This window comes from Diospyros lotus, chromosome 6 (assembly GCF_014633365.1).
Source record: "Diospyros lotus cultivar Yz01 chromosome 6, ASM1463336v1, whole genome shotgun sequence".
NCBI lineage: Eukaryota > Viridiplantae > Streptophyta > Magnoliopsida > Ericales > Ebenaceae > Diospyros > Diospyros lotus.
The window spans coordinates 37,418,103-37,441,792 of record NC_068343.1 but is presented as its reverse complement, the minus strand read 5'-3'; the positions used below and the strand labels follow the sequence as shown (position 1 = coordinate 37,441,792).

General features: G+C 34.7%; 1 non-coding gene across 1 annotated transcript; it reads right to left on the bottom strand.

Annotated features, from left to right (window-relative positions):
• Positions 1–1,835: 1,835 nt before the first annotated feature.
• LOC127805372 (small nucleolar RNA R71) lies at positions 1,836–1,942 on the bottom strand. The gene has a single exon (XR_008024108.1). It is a non-coding gene; the product is annotated as a small nucleolar RNA R71 (small nucleolar RNA).
• Between the last annotated feature and the right edge of the window lie 21,748 nt (positions 1,943–23,690).

Genomic DNA, 23,690 nt, shown 5'->3' with positions numbered 1-23,690 from the left:
AAATTATAATATTTATATATATTATATTTTATCTTATATTATTTATATATATAATATTACAATAAGATAACTATTATATATAATATATATATTAATAAATGGCGTGAATGCCATGTGCATATATATATATAATAATAATATGTGAACATGGAACAAGGGAAGGGATTGGAGGCGCCAGTGAAAGAAGGCTTTTGGACGGCCCAGAGAGGAAAATATTGAAGGAGAGAAAAACGGACACAAGAAAGGGAAATTAAAGTCGTGAACAACACAGAGATTGGAGCTAGCAGCGGCACGCAGCATCAATTGCGACCCAGATCTGGTTTAGATCTGGGCAAGAAGCATTCTTTTCTCTTTCTTCAATTTTTAATGTTTATTTTTATTTTAATAATGTCTAGTTAAATTATTTTAGCTGGGGTTTGGATGGATTTTAATTCTGGAATTATGTGATTATTTGTTTGGTTCGATTCAAAACCCGATTATTATTTGCGTGAGAAATTTATATTGTTGTGTTTAATACTTTAAAAGATTGGTCATCTTTTAATAATTTAATGATTTATGCATGACTGACTAAAGAATTGTCATAAATTAGATCCATAGGCAATATAAATCACATGCTTGACTATGAGATCGAAAAATAATTAGCTCATGTGTGGGAATCGAGGAAGCTTAGTGAGTCAAATCCCCTTCCAAGATTAGAGGTTTCCAAAAAACTTAATACTTATTTATTTCGTTGATATCTGCTCAGAAATCTAACAGTGAAATTGAATTAATAAAGGATTAATATGACTTGAGAAAGCTTATTAATTAATTAAGGAAAATCCACCATCACATGCAAATAATTATAAAATACTGTAAAGGTATTTGTGATTTTGAATCGGGTTGAATAGATAATTAGATAATCCAAATTAAATGAAATCTAAACCCTAGTGCATTCATTAATTAATCTTTCTCCCAAAGAATTTAGTTTTCTATTTATTTTTCTTTTTATTTATCCAATTAATTAATTAATTCAACTTAGGCTAATTAAAATTGTTTTGGTATTGTGATCTAGTCCTCGTGGGATCGACACTTTTTTTTATCACTATATGCATATTTGACTAGGGTGCACTTGCCCGAATTAATTGTGCATAAATCAAACAATAAGTTTTTGGCGTCGTTGCCGGGAACTAGTTTATTGCATATGAAAACTACATAAGTTAGCCTTAGATTGAACATCTTTTTGTTTTCTTTTAGGATTTGCAATTTTAATTTAAATTTATTTATTATTATTATTATGATGATTTTCATCTTTTAGAAATTTTATTTTTAATTTTTAGTATTTTTCCTTTTCTTCATAGGTTTCAATGGTGCATAACACGGTCTAGTGGTGGAGAATTGATACCCCTTGATTAAGAAATTGAAAAAACTCTGGAAAAGCAAAAGAAGGTGAAAAAGAACAAGATGGAGCAAGAACAACAGACTCAAAATAATCCAAGGACATTGAACTCATATGTTACACCTACTCTGGATGGCACTTCATCAAGCATTAGGAGGCCCAATGTGCAAGCAAACAACTTCGAGATCAAGCCTGCAATTATTTGGATGATCCAGATGAGTGTACAATTTTCTAGCCCTAATAATGATCCTAACTCTTATATTGCTAATTTTCTTGAAATATGTGATACTTTTAGGCATAATGGAGTTAGTGAGGATGCAGTTTGACTTAGGTTGTTTCTCTTTTCCTTGAAAGATAGAGCAAAAGAATGGCTTAATTCTCTTCCAGCAGGTTCTATTACTACATGGAATGATTTGGCACAAAAGTTTTTATCTAAATATTTTTCACCTTCTAAACAGCTAAATTAAGGAATAACATAACAACTTTTTCACAATTTGGTAATGAATCCTTATATGTGTCATGGGAGAGATTTAAAGAAATGCTTAGGAAATGTCCTCACCATGGTCTGCCTATTTGGATGTAAGTGCAAACTTTTTATAGTGGTATTAATCAATCTTCTCGTTCGATGTTAGATGCAACTGCAAGTGGTACCCTTATGAGGAAAACTCTCGAAGAAGCATATGAACTTTTGGAGGAGATGGCAGCCAACAGTTATCAATGGGACAATGAGAGAACAAATAAAAAGGGAGTTGGAATTTATAATGTTGATTCTATCACTACTTTATCTGTTCAAATTGCTGAATTAAATAAAAATTTGGGTAATTTGGGGGTTTCAACTATGAATGCTTCTTCTTCTTCTTCCCATTTTCTTTCTTGTGAGCTTTGTGAGCGAGGGGGACATGTTAGTGTAGATTGTCAAGTAGGAAATCCTTTTTCTTCTGGTTTTTCTGAACAAGCTAATTTTATTTCTTATGATGGCAATAGGTCAAATTTTAATCCATACTCCAATACTTACAATCCAGGATGAATGAGTCATCCTAATCTTTCTTGGAGTAATAATCAACAAAGAGTGCCCCCCGACTTTCAACAACAACAACATCAAATTCCATAGGAGAAGAAGTCGATTTTGGAAGATACGATGACAAAGTTTATCAATAGTATAGAGGCAAGAATGCAAAGCTTGGAAACTCAAATTGGACAACTTGCCCAAGCGATTTCAAAAAGACCACAAGGAGGCTTGCCTAGCAATACTGAGAAGAATCCAAGGGAGCATGTAAAAGCCATCACTTTGCGAAGTGGAAAAGAACTTGAAAGTAAAGAAAAAGATGAAGAGCATACAAAAGAGGAAGAAAGCCAAGAGCTTGAAGCCAAAGAAGAGGATCATGATTTATCAACAGAGAAAAAGGGGAGTTCTTCTTCACTTAATTTAAAATCTTACAAACCTCCTCTTCCTTTTCCTAAAAGATTTCTAAAGGCTAACTTGGATAAACATTTTGCTAAATTTCTAGAGGTGTTTAAAAAGTTACATATTAACATCCCTCTCCTCAATGCTATATCACATATGCCAAGTTATGCCAAATTTTTGAAAGACATAATTGTAAACAAAAGAAAGTTGAAGGAGTTTGAGATTGTGAAACTTAATAAAGAATGCTCTGCAATTCTACAAAATAAATTGCCTCCAAAACTTAAGGATCTAGGGAGCTTTTCTATTCCTTGCACTATTGGTGAAATTAATTTTGATAAGGCTTTATGTGACCTCAGTGCAAGTATTAATTTGATCCCCTTTTCTATTTTCAAGAAACTTGGATTAAAAGATCCAACACCCACCACTATTTCTCTTCAGTTGGATGATAGAAGTATCAAATATCCAAGAGGAGTAGTGGAAGATGTTTTGGTAAAAGTAGATAAATTTATTTTTCCTGTTGACTTTATTGTTCTAAACATGGAAGATGATTATGATATGCCCCTAATTTTAGGGAGACCTTTTCTCACCACTGAGAGAGCTTTAATTGATGTCTAACAAGGAAAACCTAGCCTTAGAATTAATGATGAAGAAGTTGTGTTTGATGTGTTTAAGGCTATGAAACATTTAAATGGAAATGAAAATGAAGTCTTAAGGATAGATTGCATTGATGATTTGGTGGATAGGAAATTTCATGCATTTAGGTTAGATGACCCCATAGAAAATTGCATTGCTAACTCTTTTGATGTGAAGGATCAAATTTTAGATGAACAACACAAGGAGGTTGTGGGCTATTTGGGAGAAAAGCAAAAATTCAATGCATCCAAAAGAGACAAATTGCTACCTTTGGATGTTTCCTCTTCCTTTTCTTCGAAAGCCAGGCCATCAATAGAGAAGCCTCATATTTTTGAACTTAAACCTCTTCCTTCTCATTTAAAATATGTTTATCTAGGGGATTCATCTACCTTACATGTGATTATTTCTTCTTCTTTGATAGGTCTTGAGGAAGAAAAGTTGATGAGGGTGCTTATGGAGCACAAAAAGGCATTTAGATGGAGCATTGTTGATATTCATGGAATAAGTCCATCAATTTGCATGCACAAAATCTTGACGGAAGATAATATCTCGAGGAAAAATGAGATGACCCTCAACAATATTCTTATTTGTGATATTTTTTATGTTTGGGGCATTGATTTCATGGGTCCTTTTCCCAAATCTTTCAATAATGATTTTATACTTGTTGCCGTTGATTATGTGAGTAAATGGGTGAAAGCTAATGCATGTCCCACTAATGATGTAAGGAATGATGTAAGGGTTGTCATAAAATTTTTAAAGAAAAATATTTTCACTAGATTTGGTACTCCTAGAGCAATCATTAGTGATGGAGGTACACATTTTTGCAATAATCAATTTGAAAATTTATTGGCTAAATATGGTGTTACCCATAAGATGGCTACCCCCTATCATCCTCAAACTAGTGGACAAGTGAAAATTTCAAATAGAGAATTAAAAAATATTTTGGAAAAGACTATGAGCTTGTCTAGAAATGATTGGTCTTTAAAATTAGATGATGCACTTTGGGCTTACATGATAGCTTTCAAAACACCTATTGGAATGTCTCCTTATCGACTAGTTTTTGGTAAAACTTGTCACCTTCCTGTTGAGTTAGAGCATAAAGCATATTGGGCTATCAAATTGCTTAACTTTGATTTGCAAGCCGCATGTGCACAATGAAAGATGACATTGAATGAGCTTGAAGAATGACGACATGAAGCTTATGAAAATTCTAGGCTTTATAAAGAAAGAACCAAGGCATGGCATGATGCTCACATTAAAAAGAAGGAGTTCAAAGTTGGAGAGAAGGTTCTTCTCTATAATTCTAGATTGAAGCTTTTTCCAGGCAAGCTAAGGTTAAGATGGAGTGGTCCATACACAGTAACTCAAGTTTTCCCTTATGGTGCAATTGAAGTCTCTCATGAAACTAAGGGAACGTTCAAAGTTAATGGACAACGATTGAAGTCTTATGTCGATGGTGGACATATATCTTTCTCTAAATCCACCATTCACTTGAAGGATCATTGAGAATGACAATCTAGTCAAGCTAATGACTATAAAGAAGCGCTTGATTGGAGGCAACCCATTTGAAATATTATTTATTTTTTCTTTTTATTTCTCTTAATTTTTAGAATATTCTTGGATTGATTTCTTATTTCATTTTTTTTCTTCTTTTTAGAACTTGTTGAATCTAGAAAGCCAGCCTTTCTTCTTCAAAAGAATAAGACTAAAAATCTTCAAGTATTTCAATAAGGCCTACATCAGGGGACTATTGCTTTTCTTTTCTTCTTTTCTTATTTTTGAACATTGGGGACAATATTTAATTTAAGTGTGGGGGTGGGAAATTCAATAATTCTCAATTGTTTTTTTGATTGCCAAAGAAAACAAGAAGAAATATACAATGTGCATAAATGATGATTTTCTTTAAAAAAATATATATTTTATTTTCATGTTTAGGCCGATCTCATATTTCCTATATTAACTTTGGTTCAATGCATAGTTAATTCAAGATTGGGAATTCTTCTATTTGATTATTGATTCTAGGTTTAAGAGTGTTAAGGAAAAGGAATTGATTATGCCGAATTATCATGATTGTTGAAATATATGCTTCTTGATAAAATTCATGGGATTTTGTGATTATGCATGATTGATTATGTGAGAATAATATTGTGATTGTTTCTCAAAAGTAGGCCTAAACAGAGTTGAAGTAAAATGGGATGATGAAAAAAAAAAAGAGCAAAAAAAAAAAAAAAGGTTGTTATTGTTATTTATCTGCTCCAATGTTTTAAGCTGCTTAGTAGTAACTGGGGGTTGACAGTGTGCTCCTGCATCATCCTTCACGTCAAATGGTAGTTCAAAATATGAGTATGCAAATGCATTCTAAGCAATTATTTAGGGGAGTAACCAGGTGTCTTCATCACAAAATGTCGACATTCATGTCAAAAACCAAGTAATGCTTAGAAAAGAGTGAGTCAAAAAAAAAAATCATTATCCCTGTTACCCCTTATGTTTGTAGTAGTAGAGAGAAGTGATTGCAAGAAAACTATTGTATGATTTAATTGTGTTAGTTGCAATGTTTCATGAATTAATTTTGAAGTATGCATGGCATCAAAAGTGATGATTTTGCAGGACTAATTCTTTCAATTAATACTTTTGGATTTAGAGTTGATATGATAATATGGATGGTAACCAATTTTGTGATTAATTATGCGTTGATATGTTATTGGAATTCTTGATTTTGGCCTAGCATGAAAATAAATTGTTTATTTTGTATTTCTTCTCTACTTTGCTTGAGGACAAGCAAAAGTTTAAGTGTGGGGGTATTTGATAGGGCTTGTTTGATTTATGCACAATTAATTCAGGCAAGTGCACCCTAGTCAAATATGCATATAGTGATAAAAAAAAAAGTGTCGATCCCACGAGGACTAAATCACAATACCAAAACAATTTTAATTAGCCTAAGTTGAATTAATTAATTAATTGGATAAATAAAAAGAAAAATAAATAGAAAACTGAATTCTTTGGGAGAAAGATTAATTAATGAATGCACTAAGGTTTAGATTTCATTTAATCTAGATTATCTAATTATCTATTCAACCTGATTCAAAATCACAAATACCTTTACAGTATTTTATAATTATTTACATGTGACGGTGGATTTTCCTCAATTAATTAATAAACTTTCTCAAGTCATATTAATCCTTTATTAATTCAATTTCACTGTTAGATTTCTGAGCAGATATCAACGAAATAAATAAGTATTAAGTTCTTTGGAAACCTCTAATCTTGGAAGGGGATTTGACTTACTAAGCTTCCTCGATTCCCACACATGAGCTAATCATTTTTCGATCTCATAGTTAAGCATGTGATTTATATTTCCTACGGATCTAATTTATGACAATCCTTTAGTCAGTCATGCATAAATCATTAAATCATTAAAATGTGGTCAATCTTTTAAAGTATTAAACACAACAATATAAATTCCTCACGTAAATAATAATTGGGTTTTGAATCGAACCAAACAAATAATCACATAATTCTAGAATTAAAATCCATCCAAACCCTAGATAAAATAATTTAACTAGACATTATTAAAATACAAATAAACATTAAAAATTGAAGAAAGAGAAAAGAATGCTTCCTGCCCAGATCTAAAACAGATCTGGGTCGCAATTGATGTTACGTGCTGCTGCTAGCTCCAATCTCCATGTTGTTCACGACTTTAATTTCCTTTTCTTGTATCCACTTTTCACTTCTTCAGTATTTTCCTCTCTGCGCCGTCCAGAAGCCTTCTTTCACTGGCGCCTCCAATCCCTTCCCTTGTTCCATGTTCACATATTATTATTATATATATATATATATGTATGACATGGCCGCCCTAGCCAAGCCCAATTCATGCCACTACGTTTGATTTGTTTAATAATATATATATATGCACATGGCATTCACACCATTTATTAATATATATATTATATATAATATATAATATTTAATATATTGTAACTTTAATTATATTATAATATTAATTATTTAAAATATGTATTTTTTAATTTATAATATTAATTTTAAAATTAACTTTATAATATATATATTTTTTCTTTTTATGCCCAAATCTTTGAATTTATTTCCTTTGCTGGATTCCTACAAAATAAGATTAAAATAATGTAAAATTCATATAAACACACATTATGTAGGAAAAATAGTATAAGGTTAAGACAAAAAATTAGGTAAAAATATGTAAACAACTACCATTCAAGAGAAATGGAAAGAACTTATACTACATTAAGGTAGAAACCATACCTTTCTTCCTTTCTTCATTCTCTTTCCTTTTTCTTCTTTTTTCCTCTCATTGGAAAGCTTCTCCCAATCTCTTCTTTCTTTCTTCAAATGGCCAAAGGAAGACAAGTCTTCCTTACTTGCCAATTTATACAACACCCCATCTTTCAAGAATAAATCCTAGCCATTGGATTTATTTGGTGCGAATAAATCCTCAGCCTCCAGACTAACACAATCAATGGCATTAGGTCTTGCTTAATATCCACCATTGGATTTTATCTCACTTTACAAGATAATATCTTAGCCATCCAAAGGAAGCACAATCCATGTGCTTTGCTAGGTTTTAATCCTAACCTTTGATTTATTTTGGAGATTAAATCCCCACTTTCCAATCATCTCACTTTAAAAATATCTCCACCCATTTGGCAATCCATTCCAACTTCTAAGATTTAATGGTGGCCCTTAGATCACTTTCCAAATTCAAGAATTAATCTCTTCCCTTGAATTTTCATTTCTTTCTCATTTAAATTAATGAGACATTTTCCACCATTAATACATGACTAATTTCATTTCTTTTTGGATTTTCTTTTAATCTAACACCATCATGCCTCTCATTAAATGCTTGAAAGACTAATATTATTTCTTTTGCATTTATTTAAATCTCTCCATTTATCTTGGACCACATAATGCCATGCCATGTATCACTCTAAGACACCATACTTGGCTTCCAAACTTCCATCTCAACCATCCATGTGGCATAACCACATTTATTCACCAATTTAGGAAAAATTAATTATTTTCGTAAATAATTGAATATCCACTATTTTTCCATTCTCCACAATTTAATTCCTTTATGGAATTTACTCCAAAATTACCAAAAATGCCCTTTGTGAATTATTACTCCCATTTATCTCCTCATTTTTACAAAAATGAGAAATTAATTCACGTCCATACTTAATTCAACATAGAAATTATTTTCAATTACCAAAATACCCTTTATTGGACTTCACTATCCAAATTACCAAAATGCCTCTCTCATAGGGCACCGTTATTCTCAAGGATCCATTACCTTCTTAAGGACATTTTTGGAAGTTTCTCACTTCTTTTCTCATTCTCTTAACACCAGTAACAATGGGTGTTACAATGATAGAGCTTGGGGAGGGGGCAAGATTGATCTATCCCACGGTGCTACCATGCGATGAGTGGGAATTCATGTGGCGTAATCAGAGGCCTTGGACATCGCAGAGCAACACTTACTTAAGGTATGTACTCCTTAGCTTTACTACGTTATTTGGGGTAATGTTTGAGGTTTAATATCTGATTTGGCTTTCTATGTAGAGTCTCCAAAGGTAGGTTGTCACCATTGCGAACTTGTAGTCCAACCTTGCTCGAGTCGAGGCAGACAGACAAAGATAGATCAATGAAGGGTGAAGTAGAGCTAGCTTGAGCATATGGTGGAAGACCTCGAGGGCTATAGGGTGCAAGTCCAGGACCATGAGAAGGATAATGAAAGATTAAGGCAAGAGAGGAATTTGTTCAAGGATGACTATGATTAAATAAAGAGAAAGCATGACCAAATAAGGCGAGAGTCATAAGAGTAACACAAAATAACTTAGGCCTTCCAAATCGCTAACATTGTCCTCATCAATGAAAATAAATGCATGATGGAGGACATGAAGAACTTGAGCGCCCAACTCTAGGAGGCCAAGGGGAAAGCTGAAGAAGCTGCTTACCAATTAAGAGATATGGATGTCAATGCCATTCGGGCTGTGACAATGAGGGAGTACAGGGTCCTAGGAGTGCCATGCGAGGGAGAAAGATTATGTTAGTTTTGTTTCCCTAATGTTAGATTTGGATGACATATATCAAGCATGTAACTAGTCACATTCATTGTATCTAAGGACTAGGAATAGTTTAAGACATCATGTTACTAGAGAATACTGTCACGCAGTCTCAATACCTTGAGAATAAGATTCTCAAATAGAATATCTAGGGACTCATTCATGTGTTAAACTAGAGAACTCGTGAATGAAGAAACTTGTCTTTTATAATATATAAAATTATTTAAATATTAAAAATAAGATACAATAAATATACTTTAACAATTCTCTTGAACTTAACTATTACTCTAAAGACAATAATTAGCATTAATAATATAATAAATGCATTTTATTTTTAGTACTAAATATATTATTATGCATATTACTATATTCTATATATATATATAAAGTTTGGATTTTTTAAACAATATTAATGTGATAATTCAAATATAATACCCCGGGAGCCTAGAAGATCTGGGACCAGTTGTAAGGTCACATGACAAGGACGTCATGTGCTCAAGAGGGGAGAATGTAATACCTTGGGAGCCCAGAGGAGGATAGTATATATCGAGGATAAGTAAGGAAGGAAACAACACCAGCTAGATACTTTTTGGGCTAAATGCAGGCAAAGAACTCCCAAGTTAAGCGTGCTTGACCTGGGGTAATCCAAGCCCTCAAGCCTCGGGGCCACTCCCAGCCCTCATCGGACCGCCTTCGCCAAGGGTCGGCTCTGATACCACCTGTAACATCCCGCATCGAATGATAGGATTAAGATCGAGGCACTTGTGATGACTATAGGATTAAGACGGATATCCCTCATTTCTTGGGAAACCTGAGGATTGAAGATTTCCTTGACTGGATGGTGGAGGGTTTCCAACGTTGTTTCCTTTCCTATTTCCAACAACCTGCAATAGCAATTGGAAAATCTCTCCAAGTTGTGTGGACAGATTGTCAATCCGTTGGTTTTGGGCATTAATTTCGGCCTTCATGGCAGCAATCTCGTCACCCATGGTCGATTTGATGAAGAAAGATAGCAGTCAACGATATGGAGACGGAGAAACCGTTCTCTGATACCACTTGATGCAGCAAAAAGAAAAGATTTCAAGCGAAATCTCTAATAAATCAAAGGGAACTCGATTCCACCAGAAAGTTTAAAGAAATTTCCAGAATTTTATTAGAAAAAAACTGCCTCTAAAAGAAAAGAAAAAGAGTTTAAATACTACCCTAGCAACAAACAATCATAATAGCAAACCAGAACATGAAAAAAGACTAAAATAAACATAATCTAAAATAGAATTATGCCGTAATTACTATTCTGTCCCTGTGCACTGTTCATGGCACGCATTGTTCATTACTATTATACCCGACATCGTTCTACATCACTTAGGGTTTGAAGCCTACAAGAATAAAGATGGTCTTTATCTTACACAAACCAAGTATCTTGTGGATCTTTTGCAGAAAGCTGGTATGGAGGATCGTAGGCCTTGTGACACCCCCATGAATGCTGGAATTTCTTTAACAAATGATGGAAAAGAACTTCCTTATCCAGCTCTTTATCGAACAATTATAGGCTCTCTACAATACTTGACATATGCAAGACCTGATATAGCTTTTGTTGTTAACAAATTGAGTCAGTTTTTAGCCAAACCTAAGAGTCAACACTGGTTAGCTTGCAAGAGGTTGCTTCGGTATATAAAGGGGACAGCTGGTCTTGGTTTATTTTTCTATTCTACACTTGAAAATTTGGATATGACAGTGTTTACTGATGCAGATCATGCTGTGTGCAAGGTCACTAGGAGTACTAGTGGGTTTTGTGTGTATCTTGGTCAAAATCTTATTGTTTAGGGCTCCAAAAAGCAATCAATGGTTGCATGTTCAGTAGGGGAGGCTGAGTATAGAGCTGTTGCATTGGGAGTGATGGAACTTCTATGGCTTAAGTCCTTGTTTGTGGAGTTGGGTTATCCAAATGTTACAACTCCAATTCTCTGGTGTGAAAATCCTATTTTTTACTCAAGAACAAAACATGGTGTTGATGTGCATTTTGTTAGGGATAAGGTTGAAAAGGGTGAAGTGGAAATTCGATATGTCCCTACATCTTAGCAAGTAGCTAATATTCTCACCAAGAGTTTACCTAAAGACCGGTTTCAAAAGTTATGTTGTAAACTCAGGCTTACTTGGACTCCTGTCAGCACTGGTGCACAAAGTTATACTGAAACAAAAGCATCTCACAAACCTTTGTCTCACAGAAGCCTATATCCTAAAGAGTCGCTAGAGAAGCATGATTTGAAGGGGAGTGTTGAAGAGAATGTGACATTAAGATAGTATTGGTGTCTGATAAGTGCATAATTCCATATATTTATTTCCCTTACATATGGTCTCTCGAGTAAGCTTTATGCCTTATTGTGTTGATTTATACTTATTTTTATGGTTAAGGCAATTTTAGATAGGTTAGAATAAATTGGGCTTTTACTTACAAAATTTCATCTTTTTAATATTTTGACCTTTTGGGCTTCTTGCAGATTTTCGAACATGTTAGAGTTCAAGAACATGAATAAGGTCTTTAGAGATTTTGTAGAGGACTTCTTTGGATTTTCATAATGGTATTATTTGTCCAAATCCAAGTTCGTTTGGGCCTCCAAACATTGCTTCAAGTTAGGGCCGAAAAGCTGGGCCAAATCCTAATTGGATTAGAATTCTGCACAAACATGGAATCTTTAAAAGGCCATAACTTGAGCTTCTGATGTCCAAATTGAGTGATTCAAAAGCCTAAATTCATTTAAACATTCTTAACTACAATTATTAAGAGGGTCCAAATCCCAAAACGCTCGTTATCCTACCCAAAATGGGCTCACAAGTTATGAGAGTATAGGAGCCCTAATTCCTTTGCTGATTTGGATTCTTTGTTGGGAGATATTTTAAAGTCTTGATCCAAGCTCAAGAGGGGGGACGCCCAGGAAGAAAAAGAGGCAGAGAAGCACATCCAAGAGGGGGAAGAAGTATCCTTTTCATATTTTCTCTTCTTTTTGTGTTCTTTCTCTCATTATGTGTGGCTAAAACTTTGGTTTTTCGATAGAAGGATATTTTGAAGCCATGGTGAAGAACACTGTGAGATCTTTTTGCGTTTATTTGCAATCTGATTTTCTCTTGAATATTCATGTATCTTCTGATTTTAATGTTTATGATTGTGTGTTTTGATTGCATAGACGACCGCTATTCAATTCTTGATGCATGATCTATTGCTAGCTTGAATACCAAATCCGTAATTGTTTGGTCTTTCTTGCATAAGTAGCAACTAGGCTTGATGATTATGGATAAGTTTTCATTCAATTCCTAGGGAGTACATGTGTTGAATTAAATAAACCGAGTTTGTGTGTTTATTGTTCAGATTTGGTCTTGTTTCCATAAAGTTTAATGTTGCCATTGAATTAAATTCTAGAGAGCTTGTTCTAGGGTTGTTTGAAGGTAAGGGTTAATTGAAGAGTTTGTTTTAATTAATTAAAAAGTATGGGAAACATTGAATGAACAAAGCTTGTTGTTCTTTCTAAGGTCAAGTATTCAAGGAAAATTAGTGACTTTGGCATCAATGATCAGTGTTATAACCATTGGTGGATCAATCCTTTCTATCGGAAGCGTTTCTATTAATTACTTTAATTTTGTTACATTATGATTTATCTTATTAATTTAGAATAATATTTTATTTTTAATTGTTTAAATTTCAAAAGACAAACCCCCCAATCATTTCTTCTATTTACTCTAATTTTTCAAAGGAATAGATCTAACCAATCCCTGTGGAAACCATCTTGCTCATCACTATCACAATTCATATTTTTAAGAGCTAGAATTTATTATTTGTTGGATTTGAAACCCATCAGTGTCCGTTATTTTCTGTTGAGTTGTTGTTTAAGCAAGTTTATATATGAGGCGGTAGTTTCCTTTATCGGTTATAAGGATGTATACATATACAGCTTATGTTATGTTCTCAGTGTGTTGTTTTCACAATTAATAAACTTCAGCGCATAAGTTTCTCTCTCTATCTTTGTTTCTTAAGATTCTATGCCCTAGTCCCTAAAATTCTCCTTATATGCTAATACCTTAGGTGGAAACCTCAAAACTTGGAGGAAAACCACAAAACTTACACAGTGATCTGAAGTTTCTACACTATAAGACAACTTTAAAGGTCAATCAAATCCCCACTACCTACACTAGTTATTTATCAAATCTTCTATCACCCTTTTTCATGCAAGGCTAACTGGTAGTGAGTCCACAACACATAAGCAAACTAACTACTGGCTTTATTTTTTGATTTGCCATCATACTATTTTTTGTACTTGTTTCTGTCTTGATACCTCCACATAAAGTAACCATCATAACTTCTTATACCTAAGGTCATAACTCTCTTGGGATGGGGATGTGGGCACACCTACAAATTCAATCAACAATCATAAACAAGCAAGACTCTAAAATAAAGGCCCAACACAAAATAATAGACTCTAAGATAACTAAAAAACTGCATTTTAGTATGAAAGGAAAATTCAAATGGCAAAAAAACATAATCGATGGTTGCAAAGCAACTCATTGCATTCATCTTATCGAGCTCCCCCAAAAGCATATATTATGGGCTGAAATCAGAGTCCGTAAGCGAATTCTATTCCCATTTCTTCGAAGATGCACAATCAAGTTTATACCCTCGTTTGCATCAGGTTTATTGAGTTTATAATTGACTTTGTTTTGTCTTACACTTTCAATGGCCTATTATGCATAGTAGGTTTAACTATTTAACTATTGTTGTTTAAAAATGTTTTAGAATCAGAGCTTGGTTGCCATTACAAACCAGTTTAATTGTCCATAATGTGAAACCAAACCTTCTGGAGGGTTTGATTACATACAAAACAACAAAAATAAATGTTTCATTATGGGATCAGGCTGGGCTAGTTGTGTGCAGCATTTCCCCTTCTATTTTTTAATGTTATCTTGTTGTTCTATTCTTCTATTTTGGGGATTGAAGCACAAAATAGGAACACGTTGCTCGCCTTAAGGTGGCATTGTGGAAGGCCAAGGAACACGTTGCTGGCCCTAAGCTTGATGGGTGTGTTTTATTATTTCAGGTATAACAAGATTCAAAGGTAGAGCTTCCCTTTTGGCTTGCCCATGAGCTGCACCTAAGACAAGCAACCATGAACTTGCCCAACTAACCAGTTGCATTCTCCTAACACGCTCTGAATTGGGACAAAAAGGGGCAACTATTTCAGGTAGTTGCTTTAACATTTTGATTTCTGGATTTAATAATTTCTCTTGTTCCACTATTCTAATTTCAATTTTTACTCTCTGGAATTATGTAGAATCGTCATCAGGATTTCCATTTCATGTTAGAGGAAATGTTCTTGGACGGTTATCAGAAATTCCCAAAGAACAATTTAGAAAGCTTTTACAACAGGCATGTCTTGTTTGTTGGCTTCATATGCTCCTTGTCTGTTTTTTCCCCTTCCCCTACATGAAAAGGAAATAAGGCTTGATACATATTGCCACTGTTGATATGTGATATTGTATTTGATGTTCCCATAGTATTTCTCCTCTTTTATGTGCTCACAGTGATTTTACCTCTACATCCTCTATTTGGGGTATATTTCCTCTTCAGGACCTTAAAAGTAAATGGGACAAACATGTTTGTAGATGCTGAAGAAACTCTGGAATTTGAATTTGAACTACTATTGAAGTTCTTGCTGATCATTTATTATCTAGCCATTTTATAGCGTTGGCAGAAAAAATGGAAAAAAGATCAGTGGATAGTGTTTCCTTGCGTTTCCCCCTCTTTCAAATTTTGTAAATACATTGTGTTTCCTATGAAGCTTTGAGGTGCCATCTTCCAATTATCTGTAGTGGTTAAATATTGAGGATTGCTATTGTGAATAGTACCAGCAATGTCCCTTCTTATATGTATCTTTTGGCACTCATCTGATGTATGATACCTTGAAAGTTATCATCCATAAAAATTCTTCAATTTAGCTCATACCTACTAGAGGAAGTCTCCTGCACAAAGTTAAAAATAAGAAACAATAATTTTTGAAAATTTTGCTACTAGTAGTGTAACTTCTTCTGATATAGCTTTATCTTGAGAGGCAAAATGTTGTTTTATACTAATGCATGTTTCCTTTTAATGGATAGAGTGGGAGATAAAACCATTGCATTGCTACTCTTAGTTGCATTTAGGATCTAAAATAAGGAAGTCCTGATCAGGGTGCAAACTACAGCGTTGGTAGTGGCATGCATGAGTAACAGAGGAAGAGAAGAAAATAAACACTTGAAGATAAATTTTTATATTACGTTAATTTTTAACTATTTTCATTTTAGGATTTATTATTACTATCATTACATATATTGGTATTATGTACTAGTCACATTCAAAACAGTTAGAGATTATGGTTGACATTAGTTTTATTTTATGTGATTAATTGAAAATTTTTAAAGTTATATATTGTGTTTTAAATTTCATCTAAATTGTAAGGGTTGGTGTAGGTTTAGAGAAAAATATTATTCCCAAAAAAGGGGATTTTTTTTTTTTTTTTGCTACGAAATTGAATTTAGTGATATCGTAGTGGTTTATTAGTTGCATATAAAATTAATTATGAAAATTTAATTTTTGATTACAAATATATTGATAGAGAAAATTAATTTGCTATGAAAATTGTTTTGTGAAAATTAATTTACTACGAAAATTTACTACAAAAATTGGTATGTGAATCAATTTGCTACGAAAATTGGTATGATTAGCTATGATTTGATGTAGTTAAAAATAAGTGCTTTCTCTACAATTTGATATTCGTAGAAAAAGTTGTGTTATTTGCTACGAAAATTGCAACCATCAACTATGAAAATTAGTATCATCACCTACGAAAATCAATATAATTAGCTACAATATATGTCGTAGTAAAAAATCAATGCTTTCTCTACGTTTCTTTGATCGTAGCAAAAAGTGTATTATTCTCTATGAAACCTTAAATCATAGCTAAATACTATTAGCTACGAGCCTTTAGCTACGAATAAAATTTCGTAGTTAATTATTTTTTACTACGAAAATTGGATTTTTAACTACGAAGAATTTCATAGATAAAACCAAAATTTGTTGTAGTGTGTTGGCCTTTGATGAACAAAGAGAGGCAGAACAACTATGAAACAATCTAGATTTGATTGACAAGCTCAAGGGATAGGCGTGTATCCTACAGAGGCTGCAAGGGGAAACTATTGCCAAGACCTATAATGAAATGCAGCTGAGGCATTGTTTTTCTTCTTTTTCTATGTAAACTATACTACGCTTGCAGTGTAAGTCCCCCAGAAAAATGCATATATGCGTCCTGTATTCTCGTGGATGTAGGCTAAATGAGCCAAGCCACGTAAAAAGTCTTGGTATATCCTATCATATAGCAACTAGGGGTGCATGCATATACTAACAATTTATCTACTCTACTTACTTGCCCTACTTTGTAGGAAATATGATGAAGGAAGCTACGACACACACCTTGTGCCACAAAGGCCCATGTCCTTTCCACCCAGTCAAATCTTACTCACACATATGGCCCGTCGGGCATATGCCCGTAAGAACAAACACAAAAAGCCCAAGGGTGGCGCCCCCTCCTAATTTTTGTTCTCCTACCCTATGAAACATATATCGGTGGAATGAGTGGGGTGCAAAGAGTAGCGGCTATCATACACCAACATAACCACAACAAACTAGGTACAACACTATACTAATAATTTCTTTATGCATGATGTGTAGGCTCGTAGGTAGTGAGGTGGTATTCAACTCCTACACTGTACTAGGGAGCCTAATAGGCAAGTCCTGTACTTCTCTGTTGGCTTGACCTTAATAAAACCTTAGGGGTCACAGTGTCCTCCTTCCCGTATTCCCACAAACCATGCTTTGGATGGATAATACCCATTACTCCTTCGCGACCACACAAAAGTTCCCTACAACTAAATAACCAGGGCATGTGGCAACATTCTTCAGGCTTCAATAGGATTTGTGAGTATAGGCAACCTAGGATGTCGGGACATGACTCATAACCCTCACCGCGATGAAGGCAGTGATACCATTTGTTGGCCTCATGACGTGGACACTTAACAAGATTCTTCATCTTATAGTACATTCAACAAGTACATTTATTAAAATTATCGTTCATAGAATTATTCCATACTTATGAAAATTTTCATATACAACTGTTTTACGCCTCAAAATTTTGGGCAAGTTGGCATCCCCAAGATAGATAAAATGGGGAGTCAAGTTTTATTTATATATGCACGTAGGTACTCGTAAAACATAAATGTTCCATTTAGGGAAGTCAAGTGCTGCACGGATCCTCATACAGGTAATTATCAATAACCAGGTATTGCTTTTAACAAGCACTTGGTTTCTTTATGTAATCTATTACATCATTTTACTTTTATACATATACAAATGTGCAAAGTGCATACATGCATTCCAAGCTAACCTGGGATTCTAGACAGATGGTCAGCTACAACATTTTCTACTCCCTTTTTGTCCTTAATTTCGATGTGAAACTCTTAGAGGAGCAGAATCCACCTAATGAGACGTGGTTTAGTGTTTTGCTTGGTGAGCAGGTATTTCAAAGTAGCGTGATCTGTGTACACAATCACCTTTGATCCTACCAGGTATGACCTAAACTTATCCAACGCAAATACCACAGCCAACAATTCTTTTTCTGTGGTAGTGTAATTTCTCTGAGCTTCATTTAAGGTTCTGCTAGCATAGTAAATGACATGGGGCTTCTTCTCTTTACTCTATCCTAACACGGGCCCTATGGCATAATCACTTGCATCACACATTAGTTCAAAAGGTAAAGTCCAGTCAGGAGGTTGTATGATGGGTGCAGAGATAAGTGCATGTTTCAACTTCTCAAAGGCACTTTAACAATTTGAAGTCCATTCGAATGGAACGTCCTGAGATAACAGACAACACAAAGGTCTTGCTATTATGCTAAATGAGGCGATAAATCTCCTGCAAAAACCAGCATGACCAAGGAAAGATCTAATGTCCTTGACATTTCTAGGAGCTGGAAGCTTCTGAATGGCTTCAACTTTGGCTTTATCTACTTCTAGACCCCTAGATGAGACTATGTGTCCTAAGACAATGCCCTGGTTAACCATGAAGTGGCATTTTTCCCAATTGAGCACAAGATGAGTCTCCTCACATCGAATTAAAACTTTCTCCAGATTCCTTAAACACTAGTCAAAACTACTTCCATAGACAGAGAAGTCATCCATAAACACCTCCACAATATGTTCAGCCATTTCACTAAAGATGCTTATCATGCACCTTTGAAAGGTGGCATGAGCATTGCACAATCCAAATAGTATACGTTTGTATGAAAATATCCCAAAAGGGCACGTGAAGGTGGTTTTCTCTTGATCTTCTAATGCTACATCAATCTGATTATACCCTGAATATCCATCCAAAAAGCAGTAGTATGCTTGACCTGCTATCCTTTCAAGTGTTTGATCCAGAAATGGGAGAGGAAAATGGTCCTTCCTAATCATGGAATTGAGTTTTCTATAGTCTATACACACACGCCAACCTGTTTGGAGGCGAATTAAGACTAACTCATTTTTCTCATTTTTCACCACAGTAACTCCAGGCCGTTTAGGAATGACCTGAGTTGGACTAACCCATTTTGAATTAGATATTGAATAAATAATACTTGCATCCAGTAATTTGAGCACTTCTTTCCTAACCATTTCTTTCATGTTGGGATTTAGTCTTCTCTACATTTGCCTCACTGGTTTTGCATTTTCTTCTAAGAAAATCCTATGGGTGCAAATTAGAGGGTTAATTCCATGCAAGTCTGATATGGTCCATCCTAAAGCCTTCTTGTGTGCTCTCAATACTTCTATCAATTGCACTTCTTGTTGGGTGGTTAGGCTAGAAGAAATGACTACTAGGTATGTCTCTTCTTCACCTAAAAAGGCATACTTCAGCTCACTTGGTAATGGTCTCCTTTCAGGAATAGGTGGATGACTCATAGAGGTTGATGGTTCTTTATGCAAAGACTCCACAGGTTCTAGCTTAGGGATCCATTGAGTCATGGGCATCTCACTTTCCTTTCTGCTATTCTCCAAATTATTATCTTTTTCCACAGTTCCTCTCACAAATTCTTTCTCAAAATACTCTTCAGACAGAGTTTGAATCAAATCTACCTCTTCTATCTCACTTTCAGTGTTCTGTTGTTTGGAAATTCTGAAAATATTCATCTCCACAGTCATATTTCCAAACGACAGTTTTAAAACTCTATTCCTACAATTAATTATTGCTTTGGAAGTTGCTAGGAATGGTCTACCAGGAATGATTGGGACAAGAGGTTGGGGACCATGGTAGGGTTGAGTGTTTAAAACTATGAAGTCTACTAGAAAGTAGAATTTATCCACCTGAACTAAGACATCTTCCACAATGCCCCTTGGGACTTTGACTGATCTGTCTGCCAGTTGCAGAGTGACTCTGGTAGATTTAAGTTCTCCTAAGCCCAATTGTTGATAAACACTGTAAGGCAATAGATTTATGCTTGCTCCTAAATCTAAGAGTGCTTGATCAACTTTCTAGCTTCCTATTATGCATGAGATGGTTGGACAGCATGGATCCTTGTATTTGGGAGGAGTCTTAAATTGCAAAATGGAACTCACTTGTTCAGTCAAAAATGCCTTTCCATGCACATTTACTTTTCTCTTTACAGTGCAAAGATCTTTCAGGAATTTTGCATATGAGGGTGTTTGTTTGATTGCATCCAAGAGTGGAATGTTGATCCTTACTTGTTTAAACACCTCATATATATCAGCATTTTGTTGTTCTTTTTTTGTAACACTTAGTCTTTGAGGAAAATGAGGTTTAGGATGATATTGACTTTCTCTTTCAATGTTCTTACCTTTTCCACCTTCTTTTTGTTTTTGCTTGATTTTTTCTTCCTTTTCATTATTTTCATTTCTTTCTATGATTGGCTCACGATCTTCTGTTTTCTCTTTCTCATCAACAGTTTGACTTATCCTAAGATTATTTGGTTTTTCAATTATCTTTCCACTTCTTAGGATAGTCACTGATTGTACTTGTTCATGTGTATTATTTTCACCACTAGAAGATTCCACCTGATTTGTTTACCTAACTGGGTTAGGGTTAGTTTGAGAAGGAAACCTTCCAGGTTCTCTCACACTTAGTGTCTGGGTCAACTTTGTTATCTGGCTTCTCATATCTTCCATGGCTCTATTTGTTTGCTCTTGATTTTTTATAAGCTGGGCAACCTAGTTGTTGATGCCTATTTGATTTTGAATGAACTGATGCAAGGTATCTTCCAAAGATCTTCTATGAGGAGGTTGGTAAGTATTGGATGAAGAACCTTGATTTTGTTGGAATGATTGTTGATGTGCAGGAAAGGGAGGTTGAGAATGATTTCCAGAATCATTTCTCCAAGAAAATGGGGTGATTCCTATTATTGGGATGGTATGAATTGTAGTATTGATTGTTCTCGTAATAGGTTCCACTTTGATTTTGATTTGTCTCCCCTCAAAATTGTGTGAATGATTGTTATTAGTCTGCCCATATAATACCTCCTTGAAAACAGGTAGAGTAGGCCATTTTTCAGTTATATGATCTGTTGTATCACACACGACACACTTTACTTCCACTTGATAAACAGTTTGTACCTTTTTGGGCTCCATGTTTTCAACTTTTTTTGTTAAGGCAGTTAATCTTGCATTTAAATTATCATTCTCACTCAACTAGTATCTCCCTCTAGGTTGCGGATTTTCTCTTGAATTAAGAGAAGATGTTGGACCAACTTCCCAGTTTCTTGTATTCTTAGCCAGTGTGTCAAAGAAGTGAAAGGATTCTTCTGGAGTTTTCTCATAGAATTCTCCATTGCACATTGTAGAAAATAGCATTTTCAATTGGGGCGTGAGTGAGTCATAAAAGAAACTGAATACTCTCCATTGCTCAAAAGCATGGTGTGGAAAAGTGTGAAGAAGGTCTTTAAACCTTTCCCATGCTTGAGCAAAGCTTTCATTTGATTTACAGGCAAAGTTCATGATTTGTCTTTGAAGAGTAGCAGTTCTATTGGTAGGGAAGTATGTTTTTAAGAAAGTTGCTTGAATCTCTCTCCAAGTTCCTATAGATCTAGGCGGAAGAGTACCTAACCACATTTTTGCCTTATCTTTCAGTGAGAATGGGAAGAGTTTTAACCTTATAACTTCCTCATTTACTGTATGGTCCATGTAAGTGCTACATACTTCCTCGAATTATTTCATATGAATATATGGATTTTCAGAATCCATGCCATGGAATGTTGGTAACAATTGGATTGTGCCAGGTTTGAAATTGAACTATGGTGATTGATGGGAAGGATGATACACGAGGGTGTTGTCTATCTTAGAGGGTGAAGGTACTCTCTAAGAGGTCTAATCAATTCCTGATCAACAGGATCAGGATCACCATGGTCACTCCCATACTCAGACATGTTATTTGGTTAAGCCATAAATGAGTGCGACAATGACAACTCAAAATTAGATGGAGTATTTTCTGAATGCAACACTCTACCAGATCTAAGTCTCATACACCAAGCCAAACTAATAGAGAGAAGAAACTAAAGAACAGAAATAAAAAACGAACTAGGGATGATTATTTGGCTTACCTCAATCTCCCCGGCAACGAGACCAAAATTTGTTACATCACTCACCCTGCATTTATCACTTTTTATATTCTTTTTGGATTAACTCAACTTATTTAGTAGCTATTTATGTCCACAGAAAGGGTGAGGCGTTTAAACTCGCCCGTGCACGAGTGTGATTGTATAAAAAAAAATTATATATTTTTCTGGGCAAGACCGGGTCGATTCACAGGGAGATTACTCATGGAAGGAGATAACCACACCAGTTCTCTTGATTAATAAGACAATAAGATGAGATCAAACTAAGTGCAATATAACTATAATCTGGATATGGGGAGGTATTGGGTTAAGACAAATTTGGTGCCAAACCCAACTGATTCACCATATGGCTTTCTTTGATGTAACTAAAAGTTCAAATAGCTTGGATATTAACCATAAAATATACTACTGAGATGATGATAACTCTTTGTTCAAGGAACCTCCATACATGGCATGGAGACTCTATGTTAAGTAGCTATCATAAATCAATGTATAAATAAGGTTTTAACAAAATAGTCACTCGGGGCTTGGGTATGAGAACGTTTCCAGGTCAAGCAATTCCTATACGTGGCATGGAAACTCTAAGTTTGGCATACGAACCAATCCAAGCCTGAGATTTTCATTAAGAACATTTCTCAAACTATTTTTTGCTTCTATTACTTGAACATCTGAGATTCTGCTATCTTGTTTCATCAGTGGCTTTGGGCACCGTCCTTGCCTTAACGTAAGAATTGAATTAGCCACACATCTTTATGGGAACTGCATGACTAAAACTAATCTCAATAGATGATTATAGAGAGAATAAACAGGACCAAACAATAAGAACTAGATAAACTACTGTTGTATTGATTACTGAAACGAACTACAACTTGAAAAGAAAATAAATGGACTTGTAATATATTTGGAGCAAAAGCTCAGAACTAGGAACGAAGAACAATAACTGAAGTGCCACAAGTTTAAAATACAAACAAGAACTAAAACAAGCAAAATAGAATAAATACTTTTTAACTTTCCACTGATCCTCTTCCTTTTGTATTTTTCTGAGTACTTTGCTCTCTACCCACACTTGATTCCAAAGAATGTTGGTTCCTTTTCAACCTCTCAATACATTGCCAAAGTATTGCCTTGGCAATGTATTTGGAGGTTGAAGAATCCCGAATGGTCAGCGCAATCACTCATTGTTTGTTGATGAACCTGCTCTAGTATTCGAGAAGCCCGAGGAAAGCGATCTATTTCCTTGGCTTCTACTTCAGTTCATTGAGGAATAACGTCTTCAAGGTGATCTCCAACGTCTTCAACACTAACCTTATTTGTCGTCTTCCAGAATTCTCGCTTGTGTTCTTCTCAAACGTGATGAGAGCCATATTTATATAGCAGTATTTCCTATCTGTGCTAACATTGGGAAGTACAAAGGATAAATATTTAATTTCTTCATTAATCATTTAAGTATCGGTGTCGACATATCGATTAAGTTACTGATATATTCGCATCGATAGTAACATGTACAA